Below are 21,809 nucleotides of genomic sequence, written 5' to 3'. Positions count from 1 at the left end.
TTAAGGTAGTATTCTTTATCTGCTTTTTTAAAAATTCATTTTATATATTACTTTTGCTAAGCACATAATTATGTGCAAATATCCCGTATTGTTTTAAGTTATTTTATTTTAGGATAGCATTTCTCAAAATGTGACTTATAGATCGCTTGTAACAGTACCGAGATAATCGTTAGAAGGCATGTATATTGTTCATTTTCCAGAGGTTCAGATCTCTTAGACCCGTGGGGTTTCTATGAATCTGCTGCACATAAAATTAGGGAACCTCTGATTTGGAAGAAATATGAACTCCTTAATATTTTTACTGCTCCTGTTTTTCTTCTTGTCTCATGGCATTCTACTGTTTTTTCCTTATTTATCTTAATAATCATAAACTAGTCTTAATGTATTGAGGTTTTATCCTATCCCAGCCTAACAATAATTTTACAGAAATGTTTTGATATATGGAAATTTGAATGTTAAAGTACATAAAGGAAAGCACTTTTGTAAGTCTGTGCGAAGCATTGTTTGTAAATGAGGCAAAAGGAATAACTGAGGGAAAAACAAGTAAAATCGAGTAGACAGAAGTATAAGGGGGTTTCTCATCTAGTTTAAAAAACTCAATATTACTTTGTTTCTTCCTCAGGTTTTGTGCGGTAATCTTCTTTGAACCGTAAATTTGGAACCCATACTGCTAGAAAAATAGTCTAAATGAAAAATTTGAAATTCTCATTGTTATATACATATTCAGTGGGGAGCAATGTTCCCTTTAATTTTTTTAAAGTTGCAAGCAGATGAACATGCTGCATAAGCAGCAAACTACAAAAATGGAGCTTGTATGGCTGTTTGACACTGTAGCCAAATAAAGCTTTCAGGGCTCATTTGACACATTTAATGACATGCATAATTGTTACCGTGCTACATGATAATTAAGCTTAAATATACATGACTGTGTTTAATATCCCTTTTCCATAGCCAGACATCACATTTCTGGGGCCAGCTTGAAGGAGGAAAAAATGTGGCAAGCCAAGAAGTTTTAACACACGTTTCTGATTTAGAGATTTCAGTATTAGAGAGATGAGACGTTTGGGGCCGAGGTTGCTTGTAACTTTGGTGTTTCTAATTCCTAAGGTTGTAGACTTTGCTTTTCCCTTCTTCTACTCAAGACCGTATGCTTGGGGGAGAAATTGGGAAGATTCAGCCATGGCTTTACTTTCTCCAGATAGTTTTTTCTGCCCAGCAATGAAAGCTTGGGATGCAGAGGTCCCTGTCATTGGTAGTGCACAAAGCGCAGTTTCTTTCTCTGCTTTAGCCGAGCCGGTTCAAGTTCTCTGTCACAGGCCCTAATATCTATTTGAGTTGTCCTGTTAACCTGAGTCTCTGAGAATTTCTGAACCTGACTTTCTCATGTTTTCCCAGCCCAGGCTGTGTACTTTAAACAGAAATATTTGACATCTGTGAAACAAAAATAAAGTAAAAGCGACTTAACATCCTTACAAAATCAAGTGGAGGTCTGATAGTGTTAGAATATCCTTTTCTTCCTGCCAATCCCACCTTCCACTCTACCTATCGTTCCAGCCCCAAAAGAGATGCATATTTTTGTCCCTAGGGAAAAAGTGAATGTGAAAGTTGCATCCAACTCTCTGCGACCCCATGGACTGTAGCCTGCCAGGCTCCTCTGTCCATGGCATTCTCCAGGCAAGAATCCTGGAGTGGGTGGCCATTTCCTCCTCCAGGGAATCTTCCCAACCCAGGGATCGAACCCATGTCTCTAGCATTGCAGGCGGATTCTTTACCGTCTGAGCCACCAGGGAGTCCCCAGGAAAGGCAGTGTCAAATCTGACTCTGAAACTTGGTAGAAACTCTTAACTGGAAATCATTCATATTCCACGCTGTAACTTCCTAGAGTTGACTTTTCTCTGCAGCCTGACTGTGTGTTAAGCAGGCTTAACATCCTTACAAAACCAAATGAAGGTCTGATAGTTTTAGACTATTCTTTTTTTCTGCCAACCCTGCCTTCCACTCTACCTACCCTTCCAGCCCCCAAAGAGATGCATAATTTTGTCCTTAGGAAAAAAGTGAATGTGAAAGTTGCATCCAACTCTCTGTGGGTCAAATGTTTTCTCTATCTATGTACTAAATTTTTGTACTATCTAAAAGGATGAAGCATTGTTGGGAAAATGTCCTGATACTACTTTTAGAATCTTCTGTTTGCCAGTTTAGTATTGGTTGATAGAAGTAAGTCTTTGTATCTGGTGTCATTCAGTAATACAACTACCTAAAGTTTGATGTTGCTTTACCTTTTATAGAGTATATTATTTTATAATTCACTCATACATCTTTGATAGGGAGGTGCAATTTTTAGAAAGGGAAATTCTGAGCTCGGAGAAGTTAAGTGATTCACATAGTTGGGAAGAGGCTTGAATCCATATCTTTTGATTTCTTTATAGTTTGCACCTTTCACAGATACCATCTGCTGAATCATGTAATGATTAAAACATATGTAATAAAATTTAAATAACTTGTTATTAAGTGTGACAGATATTTAAATAAAATTTAGGACAACAGCATGCAAGTTTTTCAAGACGGATCAATTATGTCTTGTGACAAATGAAAAACTACCATTGTAGATGGGAAATTAAACTCTCTGTTATATAAACAACGGAGGGAGGAAATAGTGCTTTCCTTTAAATGCTGCTTATGGATTCTCTGGTATATCTATAGCAAGAATGAGAAGGTAGAAAAACTGTCATATTTTTTTCTGAAATACCCATGTATTTTATCTGCAAGGCAGTATTGTATCTAGTCAAAGTTTGTGATTGTTGTTGTTAGCCACACGCCCGGCACTTGGAATTTTAGTTCTCTACCAGGGAGTGTGCTGGAGCTCCAGCAGTGGATGTGTGTAGTTTTAATCACTGGACCACCAGAAAGTCCCAAAGGCAGTATTTTAAAATTTCTCTTTCTAGAAGCTGATTGTTAGTGTGTAGAAACGCAACTGATTTTTGTATACTGATTTTGTATCCTGCAACTTTACTGAGCTAATCAAAGTTTTAATGTCAAGCCTGTAATATTATAAGAGGAAATTGCTAATTTCTCCCATTTTTTAAAAAAATTATTTTTCAGATATTTCAGTCAATGGAAGAAATAGCTCTGCATCTCCTAAGATGGAATCTGTTGTTTGGGAATGTGTTTGATCAACTTGACACGTTGGCCACATGGTTGTTGTGTGAAGTTGCTCAGTCGTGTCCAACTCTTTGCAACCCCACGGACTGTATCCTGCCAGGCTCCTCCATCCGTGGGATTTTCCAGGCAAGAATACTGGAGTGGGTTGCCATTTCCTTCTCCAGAGGATCTTCCCAACCCAGGGATCGAACCTGGGTCTCCCGCTCTGCAGGCAGACGCTTTTACCGTCTGAGCCACCAGGGAAATCACATGGTACCTGATGTAATAAAATGAAAAGAAGAGGCAAGATGATGTCATTTTCCCATATCGTGAAACCAAAAACAAATGCCTTTTGTGAGAGCAAGCTAACAAACCTCTGACGGTGCAAAGAGTAATTCTGTTTGAAGAACTTAACAGTAAGATAGAAGTCCTTTCAAGCTGAGACCTGCAGGTGTACAAAGATCGAAAATGCATATTGAGTAGGCCTGATCATCTGAATCCCATTCCATCGAGAAAGCATGGCTGTGAGTTGGATCGTCTTGTCTCTGTGGCCCTTGACTGTGTTTGTGGGCCATATAGGTGGGCAGTTTGTTTCCTTTGAGCCTATTACCTTGAGGATGTGCCAGGATTTGCCTTATAACACTGCCTTCACGCCCAGTCTTCTGAATCACTATGCCCAACAGACGGCAGTTTTAGCAGTGGAGGGAAGGTTTCATCTATTACTTGGCAGGTCGTAGACAATGATTCTTGGGGTGCCCTTAATCAGTCTAATGAATGTGTCTGCTAAACAACAGGGACAACTAACATGTTATTTTTCACTGCATCTTGCACATTAAAAAGTTATGTATTTAGGTTCAGACTCTGATAGACTGAAGATTTCCTGTTTGGGGGATGTTACTCATCTTAGTTTTCAGATATTATTCTTTTATGAAGAACCTTGAAACATTGGAACTGGGGAAGTAATAGCCTTTGAGAAGTTTAACTTGTCCAAGTTATGGTTACATCTTTTCTGTTATTTGATAATAAGACTTTAAAGAGCAGACTATAAGAATAATATTCATAATTCACTTAGTAAATATTGAAGGTAACATGATTTTGAAAATGGGTTCTTTGGTTCAGCCTTTAGGCTGGTGGGTTTACAGTATTGACATTGTCTTAAATACTGAAGATGGTATCCTGGTCTTACTCTCTTTACATCAATTTAAGAACAGTAACTCCCAAGCAGTGATAGAGGTTTTGTTGTGTGAATTATCTGTTCTTGACCTCTCAGGATGTCATGAAACTCTGTTGCCTTACTTGAATTTTTCTAATGATAATTCTTTAGGCACTTTTTAAGCATTTTACTTTAGAAGCTATGACAAATTAATGGATATAGTTAATAATAGGTTTACATAATATTGTATGTGTTTCAATAATGGTTTTAGAATTGTGGACAAAGATATGTTTACCAGATAGGAATTAGGGGGAAGCAAACTGTGACAATAAGAGGTAAAAGCTTTGGAATTGTATAAACTGCAGCAGCACCTACCACTTTCTATCTGTATTACTTTGGCCAAGTTACTTGAGCTTTCTTACCATTGTCCCTTTGCTTGTAAAATAGAGTCAACACTTTGGAAGATACAAAGTGAAGCGTTTATAAAGTATCTGGCACAGTGCTTTTGGAGTAAGTTCTCTTAAAGTGATAGCTTTTACCATTTTCTCATATTCTAATATTAATGTAGCTATATCATACATAGAATTTAAAGTTTTTTTTTTAATTTAGGCTTGAATCCTTTGTTACAGTGCTTTCAGCAAATCGAATACTACTTGTTTTGGAATCTTCATTTTATAGTAAAATTCAAAGATTTAGTACTTCCAAGTAAACTAACATAAATCTGGGAAATTTTGTAGAAAGATGATTATTCATAGATTTTGAAACGTAGAGGGCAACTTGTATAGTCCAAATACTTGAAAATATTGTAGAGGTTGAATAAAATATTTCTGCTCTTCCACTGACTACACACAGTCTAACTGATAAGGAGAGATTTGGTATAGACTGTTAGATTAGATATATGAAAATGGGTATTGGTTTAAGATAGGAAGTTGGTTGCTGGCATGATAGTCCCTGTTGAGTATTAAAACTACCCAGTTCTCTCACCAAAAAAAAATGAAGGAGGACTATCTTTGGTTCTGGTATCATTTAAAATCAGTAGAACTCCTTTGGAAAACAAATAGAGTTGTAAGAAATAAGTCATAAAGATTTATATACTGATTCGGGTTTAACTTTTGCCTCTTTCACGTAGTAGCTTTCAGACTTTGAAATTAAGTCAGCTAACATCTCTGTGATCTGGAGAAGGAAATGACAACCCACTCCAGTACTCTTGCCTGGAAAATCCCATGGACAGAGGAGCCCGGTAGGCTACAGTCCATGGGGTCGCAAAGAGTCGGACACGGCTGAGTCACTTCACTTCACTTCAACATCTTTGTGAAAATCACTTGTGAAAAGGCACTAATAACAAAAATACTTTGATTAAATGAGAGATTTAAGTAGCTAGCACAATGCGTGATGCAGAATAGATGATCCAGAAGTGTTAATTCTATTCCAAATTTCATTTCCAAGTGACCCTAGAGAGAAAGTACTAGAAAGATGTTGACAATTAAGTAATGCTTAAAATTCTCCAAGCCAGGCTTCAGCAATACGTGCACCGAGAACTTCTGGATGTTCAAGCTGGTTTTAGACAAGGCAGAAGAACCAGAGATCAAATTGCCAACATCCGCTGTTTCATGGAGAAAGCAAGAGAGTTCCAGAAAAACATCTATTTCTGCTTTATTGACTATGCCAAAGCCTTTGACTGTATGGATCACAATAAACTGTGGAAAATTCTGAAAGACATGGGAATACCAGACCAGCTTACCTGCCTCTTGAGAAAACTGTATGCAGGAGATCAGGAAGAGCTGGACATGGAAAAACAGACTGGTTCCAAATACGAAAAGGAGTACGTCAAGGCTGTATATTGTCACCCTGCTTCTTTAACTTCTATGCCGAGTACATCATGAGAAACGCTGGGCTGCAGGAAGCACAAGCTGGAATCAAGATTGCCAGGAGAAATATCAATCACCTCAGATATGCAGATGACACCACCCTTATGGCAGAAAGTGAAGAAGAATTAAAGAGCCTCTTGATGAAAGTGAAAGAGGAGAGTGAAAAAGTTGGCTTAAAGCTCAGCATGTAGAAAACTAAGATCATGGCATCTGGTCCCATCACTTCATGGCAGAGAGATGGGGACACAGTGGAAACAGTGGCTGACTTTGTATTTTTGGGCTCCAGAATCACTGCAGATGGTGATTGCAGCCATGAAGTTACAAGACGCTTACTCCTTAGAAGGAAAGTTATGACCAACCTAGACAGCATATTCAAAAGCAGAGACATTACTTTGCCAACAAAGGTCTGTGTAGTCCAGGCTATGGTTTTTCCAGTGGTCATGTATAGATGTGAGAGTTGGCCTATAAAGAAAGTTGAGTGCTGAAGAATTGATGCTTTCAAACTGTGGTGTTGGAGAAGACTCTTGAGAGTCCCTTGGACTGCAAGGAGATCCAACCAGTCCATTCTAAAGGAGATCAGTCTTGGGTGTTCTTTGGAAGGACTGATGCTAAAGCTGTAACTCCAATACTTTGGCCACTTCGTGCGAAGAGTTGACTCATTGGAAAAGACTCTGATGCTGGGAGGGATTGGGGGCAGGAGGAGAAGGGGACGACAGAGGATGAGATGGTTGGATGACATCATCGACTCAATGGGCATGGATTTGGGTAGACTCCTGGAGTTGGTGATGGACAGCGAAGCCTGGTGTGCTGCGATTCATGGGGTTGCAAAGAGTTGGACTGAGTGACTGACCTGAACTGATAAGCCTCTTAATTTATAGTTTCTCCTTCCGTTTCCCATCGTCCTATTTTCTTGTAACACACTTGCCCTGCAGATTGTCTCAGGCTTTATTTTGCTGTTTGCATCCCTGTGGTGTTTTTGCCCATGTTCCTCTGTCTGTTTTTGTTTTGAAAGAATAGTTCCAAGGCACTGTAATATCTGCTTGTTACTCTGTATAATTTTAGCAGCCTTCGCTCTTTGCCTAGGTCAAGAATCTTATTAGGGGTTTGTCAAATGGTGATATTCTGTCATTCTTCATTTCTCAGCTAGATCACTTTAGAAACAGAAACTTCCTCATTTTGATTATTGGACTGTTGAGTTACTCTTATGTTCAGTTTATATAAAAAACACAGTAAGTATGCAACTGTTCTCCTTTGTTTTTAGGATAATAAATTGATTCATAAGAATCTTTCCAAAGTGACTAATGAGATCTTTCTCCTTTCAAAGATCATCGTTCTCCTTTCAAGTATCATTATGAAGTCGTGGATTTTTACTGTATTCTATGTGTTTCCGTCCATTGCAGTTAGTATTTTGTTGTGGCTCAGTCTGTTCTGTCTTTGGTAGTGAGCACCTCTTCAAGATCGCTCCTAAGTGTTTTCGATACTCCCCTAGTGGTTTCTGATAGCTCCCTTGCTTTCTGGTATGATCCAACCTCATTTCGTAAAATTCTGCCTCAGAACTTGAATGATCACTTTCTTTTGTGAGCGCTGGTTCCTTTTAGTTGGAAAGAATTTCCACGACTTTTTACAGACTGCTATCTGGGTGCTATGCTTATTGATACTAGGTTAGTAATTTATAGGTCTCTTCAAAGATGGAGCTAGGAAATACTTTTTTACAAAAAGAAAGTTCAGCATGAGTTTATACTGATAACTTGTAATTAGATAATATTGGAGAATTTTTATTTAATATTTTAGAATTTTTGTTTCTTCTCATACTGAAACCTTATGATAGATATGCATACATTACATAATTTCGAATAATATCAGTATCATTACTGAATGCACTGTAAGGTTTCTTTGTATTTCTTACGTCCTTAGGATGTATTTCCCCAAAGATCTGCAGTCAGATTGCTGTGTTTTAGAGTTAAGCACTCCTCTGTTTGCTTTAACTCAATGCACTGTTTAGGTTTGTTTTTCATTTTGATTTTGAGGAACGACTTAAAAATTTTTTTGTTTAAATTTATTTTATAATCATGTTTAAAAACTTGATATCTGCGACAAGGTACGTTCAGAGGAGTCTAGTTTCTGGACTGTGTTTATGCTTAGTCACTCATTTGTGTCTGACTCTTTCAGACCCAATGGCCTGTAGCCTGTTAGGCTCCTGTGTCCATGGGGATCCTGCAGGCAAGAATACTGGAGTGGGTAGTCATGCCCTCCCTCAGGGGATCTTCCCAACCCAGGGATCGAACTCAGGTCTCCCGAATTTCAGGCAAATTCTTTACCATCTGAGCCACCAGGGAAGGCCATGAATACTGGAGTGGATAGCCTATCCTTTCTCCAAGGGATCTTCCTGACCCAGGAATTGAACCAGAGTCTGCAGGTGGATTCTTTCCCAGCTGAATCCTAACCTTATTCTTATTCCATTGGGGGTAGTTGTTTTTTTTAAAGCTTTTTGTTTCTCCTTCCATTAAAAGTTACAGTAACTGTAGAAACTGTCTGTATAATGTCTGTGAATAGCTATATAATCTTTCACGTTCTTTGATATAGTGTCATACTGTTTGTTTTCTCCACATTCTTTTTTTTACTGAACAATATATCCTGGCTATTTCATAGTAGCACTTATAGATACTATTCCTCAGAGTTTTTTTTAAAATTGTGGCAAAATATACATGTTGCACTAGTGGTAAAGAAACTGCCTGACAACGCAGGAGATGTGGGTTCAATCTTAGGGTCGGGGAGATCCCCTGGAGGAGGGCATGGCTTCCCAATCCAGTTTTCTTGCCTGGAGAATCCAGTGGACAGAGGAGTGTGACAGGCTACAATCCATAATGTTGCAAAGAGTTGGGCATGACTGACGTGACTTAGCATGCATGTACGCGAAATACATATAACATAAAATTTACCATTTGAATCTTTTCTTATTTGTTTTTTGGTATACCATGCAGTTTGTGGGATCTTAATTCCTCAACCAGGGATTCACCCCAGTCCCCGGCAGTGAAAGTTCAGAGTCCTAACCATGAGACCACCAAGGAATTCCCCCATTCCAGTCATTTTTAAGTGTGCAGTTCAGTGGCATTAAGTACAGCCTCCTTGGTATGTCATTACCACTATCCCTTACTTTTTCAGCTTCTGAAACTGAAACACTATACCTATTGAACAATAATTCCCTGTTCTTCCCTCCCCTCAAACTTTGGGAACCACCATTTTACTTTTTTTCTTTCTCTCTGAATTTGACGACTCCAGTACCTCATTTAAGTGAAATCATAAAATATTTGTCCTTCTATGATTGGCTTATTTCACTTTGTACAATGTCTTCCAGATTCATCCATGTCGTAACAAGTGTCAGAATTTCCTTCCTTTTTAAGACTGAATGATATTTCATTGTATATTTATGCCCAACGTTTAATCATTCATTCATGAGACACTTGAGTTCCTTCCACTTTTTGGCTATTATGAATATAGCTGCTATGAATACAGATGTATTTTGTTCCAGTCTTTGCTTTAAAATTTTTTGGGTTATTCTCAGAAGAGAGATTTTAATTCTGTTTAATTTTTTGAGGAACCTCCGAACTGTTTTGTATAGCAGCTGCTCCATTTTACATTTTTGCTAGCGATGCACAAGGGTTCCAGTATGTCTATATCCTCACTAACACTAGTTATTTTCTGGGCTTTTGTTTTGGAATAATAGCCATTGTATTGGGTATGAAGTTGTCCTCATTTTTTAGTTCAGCTCCTACTGCAGGACATTTGCTTTTGAAAGCAGAACTTGCTATTGAGGTCCTTATTCATCTTTGTAGGGCCAGCAGGTAACATAGTACCTCACACATAATAACTGCTAAATAAATGTTTGAGTGAGTTAATGAACTTCATAAACTGTGAATTCCGGAAGAGGTGGTGTTAGTCGTGGTTGTGGTTGTAGAGCTGTACCCAAGCACATGATCTCCTGGAATTGTAAGCAGCTGTGGGTTTGTTGGGGTTGGGAATGGTAGTCCTGACAGGAGTACCAGAGATACCACTTTGCTGTGAACACCAGTGTTTTACTTGGCCCCCCCCTTTTATTTTTTTGGAGCGGGGAAAGGTCAAAGTGACTTGAAGCTTTGACAGTATGTGTTTACACTTGTAAGCAGTATAGTAAAGTAAAGGAATAAACAAACCAGCTTTCTTATCTCTCGACCTCTCATTCTCTTTCTGCCTAAATAATCTCATCTCCATCTTTGCCTGTCAGATTCTAATGGTTGTACTTGATGGATCCCTCCAGGCTTCTCTGTCCGTGGGATTTCCCAGGCAAGAATACTGGAGTGGGTTTGCCATTTCCTCCTCCAGGGACTCTCCCTGACCCAGGGATTGAACCAGCGTCTCCTGCTTGGCAGGTGGATTCTTTACTACTGAGCCACCAGGAAAGCCAAATTTGATACATTAATTAATAGGAAAAAATAGGAAGAGATAGTAAAATAATATATATGGTATCATCCTGTTTTTGTAGAAGAAAAGACGTGTATTCCTGTTCATGTAGAGTAAGTGATCTGGAAAGATTTTTGTCAAGACCAACAGTGATTGTTCTTGAATTAGCACAATTTATTGTGTTTTCTGTGTTTTTCATTTAATGTTTGTGTTTTCTGATTTTTTGGGAAGAAACACACTGTATTTTAAAAATAGTAAAATTAGTACAGAAACTTTTTTAAAAATCCCAGCTGTCCTTTTTTGTCTAGCTCCCAGTTGCAGTGTCTAAGAGTATTCATTCCATATGTTTTTATCTGAATGACTGAAACTTAAGGAAGAATTGGGTAAATGCTATAATAGGCATATAGTTCTGGGAAGATTCAACGAGAAGGATCATGTGTGGAAAGGATCAGTTGCAGATGCTGATTGAATTGACCTTGAAAGACAGGGGTTTGTGTTGTTTTGTTTTTAAGAGCATACTATAATACCCCTTTTGTACCAGTGATGAACATTTTGTGGATAGGCATTTAAGGAAATGAAATTTCTTTGGTTGTATTTATTCTTTAAACTCATGGCTTCTATTTTTAGGATACATGCATTATCCAGCAGACTGACTTATTCTCTTCTATTTAGCTGAGTATTATTACGGTGGTTTTCCCTAAGCAAACAGCAGACTGGTGAAGTGGACTGAAGAGCCAATCGTGTGATAGGGAAACCAGCCAGGAATTAGGAAACTTCTAAATCAAAAAATGTAGAAAATACACAAGTAGTGGAGAATTAATTGCATTTAGTTATATCTGACTTTAAGAAAAAATAAGCTTTTAGAATTTTAATTGATTTTGGTGCATTTTAGATCACTTTAAAAGAATGCCTTAAAATGCTTATTTTAAAGTATTAATTGTGATGAATTTGGTTTGTAAAGTTTTGAGTCAGAGTATAATTCACAACCATTCATGATCCTTGAAATGTTCAAAGTACTTCCTGAAGAAAAGTCAGATTTTATGGGCTGCTCCAGGAGCTCCCCTTTGACTTAAGATAAATATACTCCTGTGATAAAGTCATATTTCTGCAAACTAGCTCACTGAACTAATATTCAGTTCAGTTCGGTCGCTCAGTCGTGTCCGACTCTTTGTGACCCCATGAATCACAGCACGCCAGGCCTCCCTGTCCATCACCATCTCCCGGAGTTCACGAGACCCACGTCCATCGAGTCCGTGATGCCATCTAACCATGTCATCCTGGGTCGTCCCCTTCTCCTCCTGCCCCCAATCTCTCCCAGTATCACAGTCTTTTCCAATGAGTCAACTCTTCTCATGAGGTGTCCAAAGTACTGGAGCTTCAGCTTTAGCATCATTCCTTCCAAAGAAATCCCAGGGTTGATCTCCTTCAGAATGGACTGGTAGGATCTCGTTGCAGTCCAAGGGACCCTCAAGAATCTTCTCCAACACCACAGTTCAAAAGCATCAATTCTTCAGCGCTCAGCCTTCTTCACAGTCTAACTCTCACATCCATACATGACCATTGGAAAAACAGCCTTGACTAGACGGACCTTAGTTTGCAAAGTAATGTCTCTGCTTTTGAATATGCTATCTAGGTTGGCCATAACTTTCCTTCCAAGGAGTAAGCGTCTTTTAATTTCATGGCTGCAGTCACCATCTGCAGTGATTTTGGAGCCCCCCCAAAATAAAGTCTGACACGGTTTCCACTGTTTCCCCGTCTATTTCCCATGAAGTGATGGGACCGGATGCCATGATCTTTGTTTTCTGAATGTGGAGCTTTAGGCCAACTTTTTTGCTCTTCTCTTTCACTGTCATCAAGAGGCTCTTTAGCTCCTCTTCACTTTCTGCCATAAGGGTGGTGTCATCTGCATATCTAAGGTGATATTTCTCCTGGCAATCTTGATTCCAGCTTGTGTTTCTTCCAGTCCAGCATTTCTCATGATGTACTCTGCATATAAGTTAAATAAGCAGGGTGACAATACACAGCCTTGACATACTCCTTTTCCTATTTGGAACCAGTCTGTTGTTCCATGTCCAGTTCTAACTGTTGCTTCCTGACCTGCATACAGATTTCTTAAGAGGCAGGTCAGGTGGTCTGTATTCCCATCTCTTTCAGAATTTTCCACAGTTTATTGTGATCCACACAGTCAAAGGCTTTGGCATAGTCAATAAAGCAGAAATAGATGTTTTTCTGGAACTCTCTTGCTTTTTCCATGATCCACTGGATGTTGGCAATTTGATCTCTGGTTCCTCTTCCTTTTCTAAAACCAGCTTGAACTTTAGGGAGTTCACGGTTCACGTATTGCTAAAGCCTGGCTTCGAGAATTTTGAGCATTACTTTACTAGCATGTGAGATGAGTTCAGTTGTGTGGTAGTTTGAACATTCTTTGGCATTGCCTTTCTTTGGAATTGGAATGAAACCTGACCTTTTCCAGTTCTGCAGCCACTGCTGAGCTTTCCAGAGTTGCTGGCATATTGAGTGCAGCACTTTCTCAGCATCATCTTTCGGGATTTGAAACAGCTCAATTGGAATTCCATCACCTCCACTAGCTTTGTTCGTAGTGATGCTTTCTAAGGCCCACTTGACTTCACATTCCAAGATGTCTGGCTCTAGATTAGTGATCACATCATCATGACTATGTGGGTCATGAAAATCTTTTTTTTACAGTTCTTCCGTGTATTCTTGTCACCTCTTCTTAATAACTTCTGCTTCTGTTAGGTCCATACCATTTCTGTCCTTTATCGAGCCCATCTTTGCATGAAATGTTCCCTTGGTATCTCTAATTTTCTTGAAGAGATCTTTAGTCTTTCCCTATCTGTTGTTTTCCTCTATTTCTTTGCATTGATCGCTGAGGAAGGCTTTCTTATCTCTTCTTGCTATTCGTTGGAACTCTGCATTCAGATGCTTATCTTTCCTTTCCTCCTTTGCTTTTCGCCTCTCTTCTCTTCACAGCTATTTGTAAGGCCTCCCCAGACAGCTAGAGTTTTATATGAATGTATATATAGTATCTCCTTTTCTATGTCTGCTTTCTTTCACCCAGAATCGTGATTTCGAGTTTAATGCATGCTTTATTTAGCTTTTTAAATACACCATTACAGTTGGCAATTGACTTTTCACTTGATAGTTGAGCACAGGGAATTGAGCAGGGTTCCTGGTGCCCATCAAATAGGCCTTCTGCAGCTTTATTAATTTGTAACTCTTTCCTAATCTTTTTAAGCTGTCATTTACTAGGTGCTGTCTTCTATTTCATGTATTCTTATTTGTATATGTTGTTGTTGTTCGGTCGCTAAGCTGTGTCCGACTCTTTGCAACCCCATGGACTGCAGCATGCCAGGCTTCCCTGTCCTTCACCATCTCCCGGAATTTGCTGAAACTCATCTCCACTGAGTCTGTGATGCCATCCAGTCATCTCATCCTCTGTCATCTCCTTCTCCTCCTGCCCTCAGTCTTTCCCAGCATCAGGGTCTTTGCTAGTGTGTCAGCTCTTCACATCAGGTGGCCAAAGTATTGGAGCTTCAGCTTCAGCATCAGTCCTTGCTGTGAATATTCAGGGTTAATTCCCTCTAGGAGTGACTGGACTGGTTTGATCTCCTTAATACACCTATATATATTAACACCATTTTATAGAGGAAAAGCTGAAATTCAGAGAGGTTACAGAGAACAAACTGGTTAATAAGCTCAAGGGCTCTGGATAAGAATGCCAAGGTTTAGCTCTTGGGACTGTCTTTGTAGCTATGTGATCTTCGGTGAGCTACTTAACTTTCTGTGTCGTCTTTTCTTCCCATTTATTATAAAATGGTATGACTAATGATGGTACCTGCCTTAGGGGATTGTTGAGAAGATTAAGTTAGGTATGTGAGGCACTTACAGCACTGCCCAGCCAGTAGTGAGTGTCCACCAATGCCAGCTGAGACACGCACAAGATACTTACAGCTAGTGAGTGACAGAGCATACACTTAAAGCCTTCTACTCAGTGCAAGCAGCACAAAATGGTGCTTCAAGTCAGTTTTATAATTCATGACGGGGCTCACAAATGGAGGTTTTACTGACGTGGTCACATATCAATATCAGATTAGTTGAGGACTAAGCAAGTTTGGGACTTCCTTAAGGCATACCTATGCTTGTATGTGTGATGTCTATACATACCTCATCAGCATGTGAATATGATGCATTTTTAAGCTTTGCATTTTTATTTCTTGGTGGCACTGGGTCTTTGTTGCTGTGCAGAGTCTTTCTCTAGTTGTGGTGTAAGAGCTTCTCGGTTGCAGTGGCTTCTCTTGTTTCAGGGCACAGGCTCGAAATTGCGTAGGCTTCAGTAGTCATGGAGCGTGGGCTTAATAGTTGCAGCTTGCAGGCTCCAGAGTTCGGGCTCATTAGTTGTGGTCCTCTGGCTCAGTTGCCCTGTGGCATGTGGGATCTTCCCAGACCAGGGATTGAACTGGTGTCCCTTGCATTACAAGGTGGATTCTTAACCACTGGACCACCAGGGAATCCCTAAGCTTTAAAATCCCTAAGCTTCTCCTTAAGGGAGAAGACAATGGCAACCCACTCCAGTATTCTTGCCTGGAACACCCCATGGATGGAGGAGCCTGGTAGGCTGCAGGCCACGGGGTGGCTAAGAGTCAGACACGACTGAGTGGCTTCACTTTCACTTTTCACTTTCATGCATTGGAGAAGGAAATGGCAACCCACTCCAGTGTTCTTGCCTGGAGAATCCCAGGGACAGGGGGAGTCTGGTGGGCTGCCATCTATGGGGTCGCACAGGGTTGGACACAACTGAAGCAGCTTAGCAGCAGCAGCAGCAGCTCAGGAAAGTAAAGTAGTGTAGAAATTCTATATACTGTAGCTAGTTTCACCAGGGGTGGGGGCGGGAGCGGGGGCACGGTGCCTTGCTATCTTATGTAGTCATTAGCATCGAAACTGGGACCTTGGACTTCCCTAGTGGTCAAGTGGTTAAGAATCCTCCTGCCAGTACAGGGGACACCAGTTTGATCCCTGATCCAGGAAGATGCCACATGGTTCGGGACTGCTCAGCCCATGTACCGCAACTACTGAAGCCTCTATGCCCTAGAGTCTGTGTTCTGCAACAAGAGAAGCTGCTGCAATGAGAAGCCCGCACACCGCAACTAGAGAGTAGCCCCCACTCACTGCGCTACAGAAAGGCTGCACTCAGCAGTGAAGACCCAGCACAGCCAGATAAATAAATAAAAATTAAAGGCACAGGTGATCTAAAAAAAAAAGGGACGGTTACCATAGATATACTCTTTATCCCTTTATCATATTTTACCGGTTTTTACATGTACCCATTTTTGTGTCTGGATATGCACATGTACATGCATTTTTATTGTCTTTGCATTTTTATCACATGTATAAGTTCATGTAGCCATCGCTTTGGTTAAGATACTGTGGAAATTCCCTGGCAGTCCAGTGGTTAGGATTCTGTGCTTCCACTGCAGGGGGCATGAGTTCAGATCCCTGGTTGGGGAACTGAGATCCCGCAAGACCCGCAGCGTGGCAAAAAGAAAACGAAACACCCAAACGATTCAGAACTGTTTTTATCACATCTTTCTTGTGCTTCCTTTCTCCCTACCACCCTTTCCTATTCCCAGGCAACCACTGATTTGTTCTCTGTCCCTATAATTTTGTCAAGAATGTTATATAAGTAGCTTCATGCAGTGTATAATCTTTTGAGACTGACTTTTTTCATTTAGCACAATACCCTGGAGACCCATCCAAGTTGCTTCATGTACCAGCAGTGACCGTTTTTAATTGCTGAGTAGTATGCCGTGATAGAGATGTTCTGCAGTTTGTTTAGTCACCCACTGAAGGAGACTGAGTTGTTTCCGGCTTTTGTATTACAAATAAAGCTGCTCTGAACATTCATGTACAGGTTTTTGTGCAGACATAAATTTTCCTTTCGTGTAAATAAATGCCCAGGAGTGTGATTGCTGGGTTACATGATAAGCATGTATTTGAATTTTTAAGACACTACTCAACTATTTTCCATAGAAATTCTACCATTTTACGTTCTACCGGCAGTGTACCAGAGACGTGTGTTCTCAGCATTCTTACCACCATTTGGTATTTTCACTATTTTTTATTCAGCTTTTCTCAGATGATGTGATAGCTTACGTGATTTCAATTTGCATTTCCCTTATGACTAATAATATTGAACATCTTTTCATGTGCCATTCATACATCTTCTCTGATGAAATGTCTGTTCATGTCTATTGTTCATTTTCAGTTGAATTGTCTTTTACTTTGAGCTTTGAGAGCTCTTTATATATTCTAGATACAAATCCTTTGTTGGAAATGTAGTTTGTGAATAGTTTATTCTAGTCTATAGCTTGCTTGTTCATCCTTTTAACAAAGTCTAGGAGAATAGAAGTCTTACATTTTAACAAAGTCCAGTTTGCCAAGTTTTTTTTCCTTTTAGGGACTGCGTTTTTGGTGTCATTTATAAGAATTCTTCAGTGGGACTGCAAATTCTCTGAAGTTTTATAGCTTTATGTCTCACATTTAAATCTATGATCAATTTTGAGTTAATTTGTATAAAGTGAGTTTCATTTCTTTGCCTGTGAATATCCACTAGCTTCAGGGCCATTTGTTGGAAAGGCTATCTATCCTTCCACCATTGAACTGCTTTTGCTTCTTCCTCAAAAATCAGTTATCTGTCCTTGTATAGGTTTATATTTGGGTTCTCTGTTCTTTCTTGTTGATCTTTGTGCCTGTTTCACCACCAATCCACAGTGTCTTGATTTTCGGAGCACCGAAGAATTGATGCCTTTGAACTGTGGTTTTGGAGAAGATTCTTGAGAGTCCCTTGGACTGCAAGGAGATCCAGCCAGTCCATTTTAAAGGAGATCAGTCCTGGGTGTTGTTTGGAAGGACTTGATGCTAAAGCTGCAACTTCAATACTTTGGCCACTTTGTGCGAAGATTTGACTCATTGGAAAAGACTCTGATGCTGGGAGGGGTTGGGGGCAGGAGGAGAAGGGGATGCCAGAGGATGAGATGGCTGGATGGCACCACTGACTCGATGGATGTGAGTCTGAGTGAACTCCGGGAGTTGGTGATGGACAGGGAGGCCTGGCGTGTGGCAATTCATGGGGTCACCAAGAGTCGGACACAACTGAGCGACTGAAGTGAGCTGAACTGAACTGATACAGTAAGTCTTAAAATTGGACAGTAAGATTTTCCCCAGTTATTTTTCAAAATTGTTTCATTTATTCTACTTTTTTTTCCCATATAAAATCTAGACTAAGCTTGTCTTTAACTACTAAAAGTGTTACTGAATTTTGACAGAAATGTTATTAAATCTAGAGGTCAGATGTTGAATCTCCAATCCATAAACAGTGCTGTTATGGATTGACTTGAGTCCCCCTGAAAAGTGAAAGTGTTAGCCGCTTGGTCGTGTCTGACTCTCTGTGACCCCATGGACTGTAGCCCGTCAGGCTCCTCTGTCCATGGAATTCTCTCCAGGGAAGAATGCTGGCATGGGTAACCATTCCCTTGCCCAGGGGATCTTTACGATCAGGGATTGCACCTGGGTCTCCTGCATTGCAGGCAGATCCTTTACTGTCTGAGCCATCAGGGGAGTCCCTTGAGCCCCCCAATAAGCCCTAACCTCCAGTACCTCAGAATGTGACCTTATTTGAAAATAGGGTCATTCTAAATGTCATTAGTTAAGATAGATTTATACTGAAGTAGTGAGGGACTCGTGTTCCAGGATGACAGGTGTCCTTGTAAAAGGTAATTCTGGACACAGGTGCACACAGAGGGAAGATACGTGTAGAAGCATGGAGAGAATGCTGTGTGAAGGTCAGGTTTGTGCTGCCACAAGGCACGGAGCTACTAGACACTGAGAAAGATAGCTGGAACATATCTTGCCCTATCACCTTTAGAGGGCTTATCCTCTGTAGCACCTTGATCTCAGACTTTTAGCTTCCAGAAATGTGACACAATCAATTTCCATCGGTTAAGCCACTCAGTTTGAGGGACTTTGTTACAACAGCCCTAGCAAACTAATAAAACATATATCTGTTCATTTATTTATATCTTCCTTAATGACATCAGCGTTTTATAGTTTTCAGCACAGAAGACATATATGTTTTGTGAAGTATATACCCAGGTGTTTCTTTGTTAAAAAATAAATGTATTGTTTTAATTTTGTTTCTACATGTTCATGATATATAAAAACACAATTGTGTACAAAAATTAAATTTTTAGGTATGTTTTTCTCGTATTCTGCAACCTTGTTGAATGTACTCGTTCTAGGACTACTAAATTTTATTAGTTTTTTTTTTTGTTGTTATTAATTTAAAAATGTTTTTCTGAGATTCCTTGGGATGTTCTATGTAGACAGTAATGTCACATGCAAACAGGGACAGGTTTCTTTTTCCAGTCTCTACACTTTTTATTTCCTTTTCTTGTTTTGTGCTGATGGGACTTCTAGTACTCTGCTGAATACGAGTGGTGGGACTAGGCATTCTTCCCTTGTTGCCAACGTTGAAGATAGAAATCCAGTGTTTCACCACAAAGTATGATGTTTACTATAGGGTGCTTTAATATATACTCTATCAGGTTGAAGACGGTACTTTCTATAGTTTGCTGAAAATTTTAACATCATGACTGCTGTTTCTGCATCATTTGGTATGATCATGTGATTTTTCTCTTCGTTATGTTAGCCTGTTGATTTGGTGGATTACATTGATGTTAGAATACTGAACCAGCTTTGGATTTCTGGAACAAATCCTACTAAGTTGTGGAGTTGTGTAATACTTTTCATATATTTTTGGACTTGATTTCCTACTATTTTATGAAGGATTTTTGCATTTTTTAAGGGGGTGGTATTAGTCTATAGTTTTCATCTTTTGTATTATCTTTGTTGGGCTTTCTTGGTGACTCAGACAGTAAAGAATCTGGCTGCAATGCAGGAGACACAGGTTCCATCCCTGGGTCAGGAAGATCCCCTGGAGAAGGGAATGGCACCCCACTCCAGTATTCTTGTCTGGAGCTTTCCATGGACAGAGGAGACTGTAGGGCTACAGTCCACGAGATCGCAGAGAGTCAGATATGACTGAGTGACTAACACCCTTTTGTTCTGCTTTAATATTCAAGAGTTCTTCTGTGTATTCTTGCCGCCTCTTCTTAATATCCTCTGCTTCTGTTCGGTCCATACCATTTCTGCCCTTTATTTATCCCATCTTTGCATGAAATGTTCCCTTGGTATCTCTAACTTTCCTGAAGATATCTCTAGTCTTTCCCATTCTATTGTTTTCCTCTATTTCTTTGTACTGATCACTGAGGATGGCTTTCCTATCTCTCCTTGCTATAGATTGTTTGGCTCCAGAAAGACAGAAATGGTATGGTCCTAACAGCAGCAGAAGATATTAAGAAGAGGTGGTGAAGATACACAGAAGAACCATACAAAAAGATCTTCATGACCCAGATAATCACGATGGTATGGTCACTCACATAGAGCCAGACATCCTGGAATGCAAAGTCAAGTGGGCCTTAGGAAGCATCACTACGAACAAAGCTGGTGGAGGTGATGGAATCCCACTTGAGCTATTTCACATCCTAAAAGACGATGCTGTGAAAGTGCTGCACTCAATATGCCAGCAAATTTGGAAAACTCAGCAGTGGCCACAGAACTGGAAAAGGTCCGTTTTCATTCCAATCCCAAAGAAAGGCAATGCCAAAGAATGCTCAAACTACTGCACAGTTGCACTCATCTCACAGGCTAGTAACGTAATGCTCAAAATTCTCCAAGCCAGGCTTCAACAGTATGTGAACCATGAACTTCCAGATGTTCACGCTGGTTTTCGAAAAGGCAGAGGAACCAGAGATCAAATTGCCAGCATCCGTTGGACCATCAAAAAAGCAAGAGAGTTCCAGAAAAAAAAAAAACAAAAAACATCTATTTCTGCTTTATTGACTATGCCAAAGCCTTGGACTATGTGAATCACAACTGAAAGAGATGAGAATACCAGATCACCTGACCTGCCTCTTGAGAAATCCATATGCAGGTCAGGAAGCAACAGTTAGAACTGGACATGGAACAACAGACTGGTTCCAAATGGGAAAAGGAGTACATCAAGGCTGTATATTGTCACCCTGCTTATTGAACTTCTATGCAGAGTACATCATAAGAAACGCTGGCTGGAGAAAGCACAAGCTGGAATCAAGATTGCCCGGAGAAATATTAATAACCTCCGATATGCAGATGACACCATCCTTATGGCAGAAAGTGAAGAAGAATTAAAGAGCCTCCTGATGAAAGTGAAACAGGAGAGTGAAAAAGTTGGCTTGAGGCTCAACATTCAGAAAAGAAGATCATTTTCTTATTCAGATCATTTCAACATTCAGAAAATAAACTAAGATCATGGCATCTGGTCCCATCACTTCATGGAAAATAAATGGGGAAACAGTGACAGACTTTATTTTTGTGGGCTGCCAAATCACTGCAGATGGTGACTGCAGCCATGAAATTAAAAGACACATACTCTTTGGAAGAAAAGTTATGACCAACATAGACAGCGTATTAAAAAGCAGAGACATACTTGCCAACAAAGGTCCGTCTAGTCAAAGCTATGGTTTTCGAGTAGTCATGTATGGATGTGAGAGTTGAGCGGGAAAGAAAACTGAGTGCCGAAGAATTGATGCTTTTGAACTGTGGTGTTGGAGAAGACTCTGGAGAGTCCCTTGGACAGCAAGGAGATCCAGCCAGTCCATCCTAAAGGAAATCAGTCCTGAATATTCACTGGAAGGACTGATGTTGATGCTGAAACTCCAATACTTTGGCCAGCTGATGCAAAGAGCTGACTCATTTGAAAAGACTGATACTGGGACAGATTAAAGGCAGAAGGAGAAGGGGATGACAGAGGATGAGATGGCTGGATGGCATCAACAACTCAATGGACATGAGTCTGAGGAAACTCTGGGAGTTGCTGATGGACAGGGATACTGGCTTGCTGCAATCCACGGGGTCTCAAAGAGTTGGACACGACTGAGCAACTAAACTGAACCGAATATTAAGTAATCCGGACTTCATAGAATTTGTTTGGATTAGTTCTCTGCTGTTTTCTGGAAGAGATTGTGTAGAATTGGTATTCTTTTAAAATTGTTAGATTTTACCAATGAAAACATCAGGCCTGAATATCTTTTTTCAGG

The 21,809-nt window shown here is 40.0% G+C and overlaps 1 protein-coding gene and 1 non-coding gene across 3 annotated transcripts in view; one reads left to right on the top strand and one right to left on the bottom strand.

Moving 5' to 3' along the window:
* The window catches only part of LOC132658559 (liprin-alpha-1-like), a 58,782-nt gene that overhangs the window by 12,512 nt on the left and 24,461 nt on the right, over positions 1-21,809 (top strand). For both annotated transcript variants that reach the window (XM_060405829.1, XM_060405828.1), the window contains one exon: positions 3,100-3,662. The gene's annotated coding sequence lies outside the window, so the exon portion shown is untranslated. The remainder of the gene's footprint in view (positions 1-3,099; positions 3,663-21,809) is intronic.
* TRNAC-GCA (transfer RNA cysteine (anticodon GCA)) lies at positions 3,330-3,402 on the bottom strand. The gene has a single exon. It is a non-coding gene; the product is annotated as a tRNA-Cys (tRNA).

This window comes from Ovis aries, chromosome 24, assembly GCF_016772045.2.
Source record: "Ovis aries strain OAR_USU_Benz2616 breed Rambouillet chromosome 24, ARS-UI_Ramb_v3.0, whole genome shotgun sequence".
NCBI lineage: Eukaryota > Metazoa > Chordata > Mammalia > Artiodactyla > Bovidae > Ovis > Ovis aries.
This window is presented reverse-complemented; position numbering and strand designations above follow the sequence as displayed.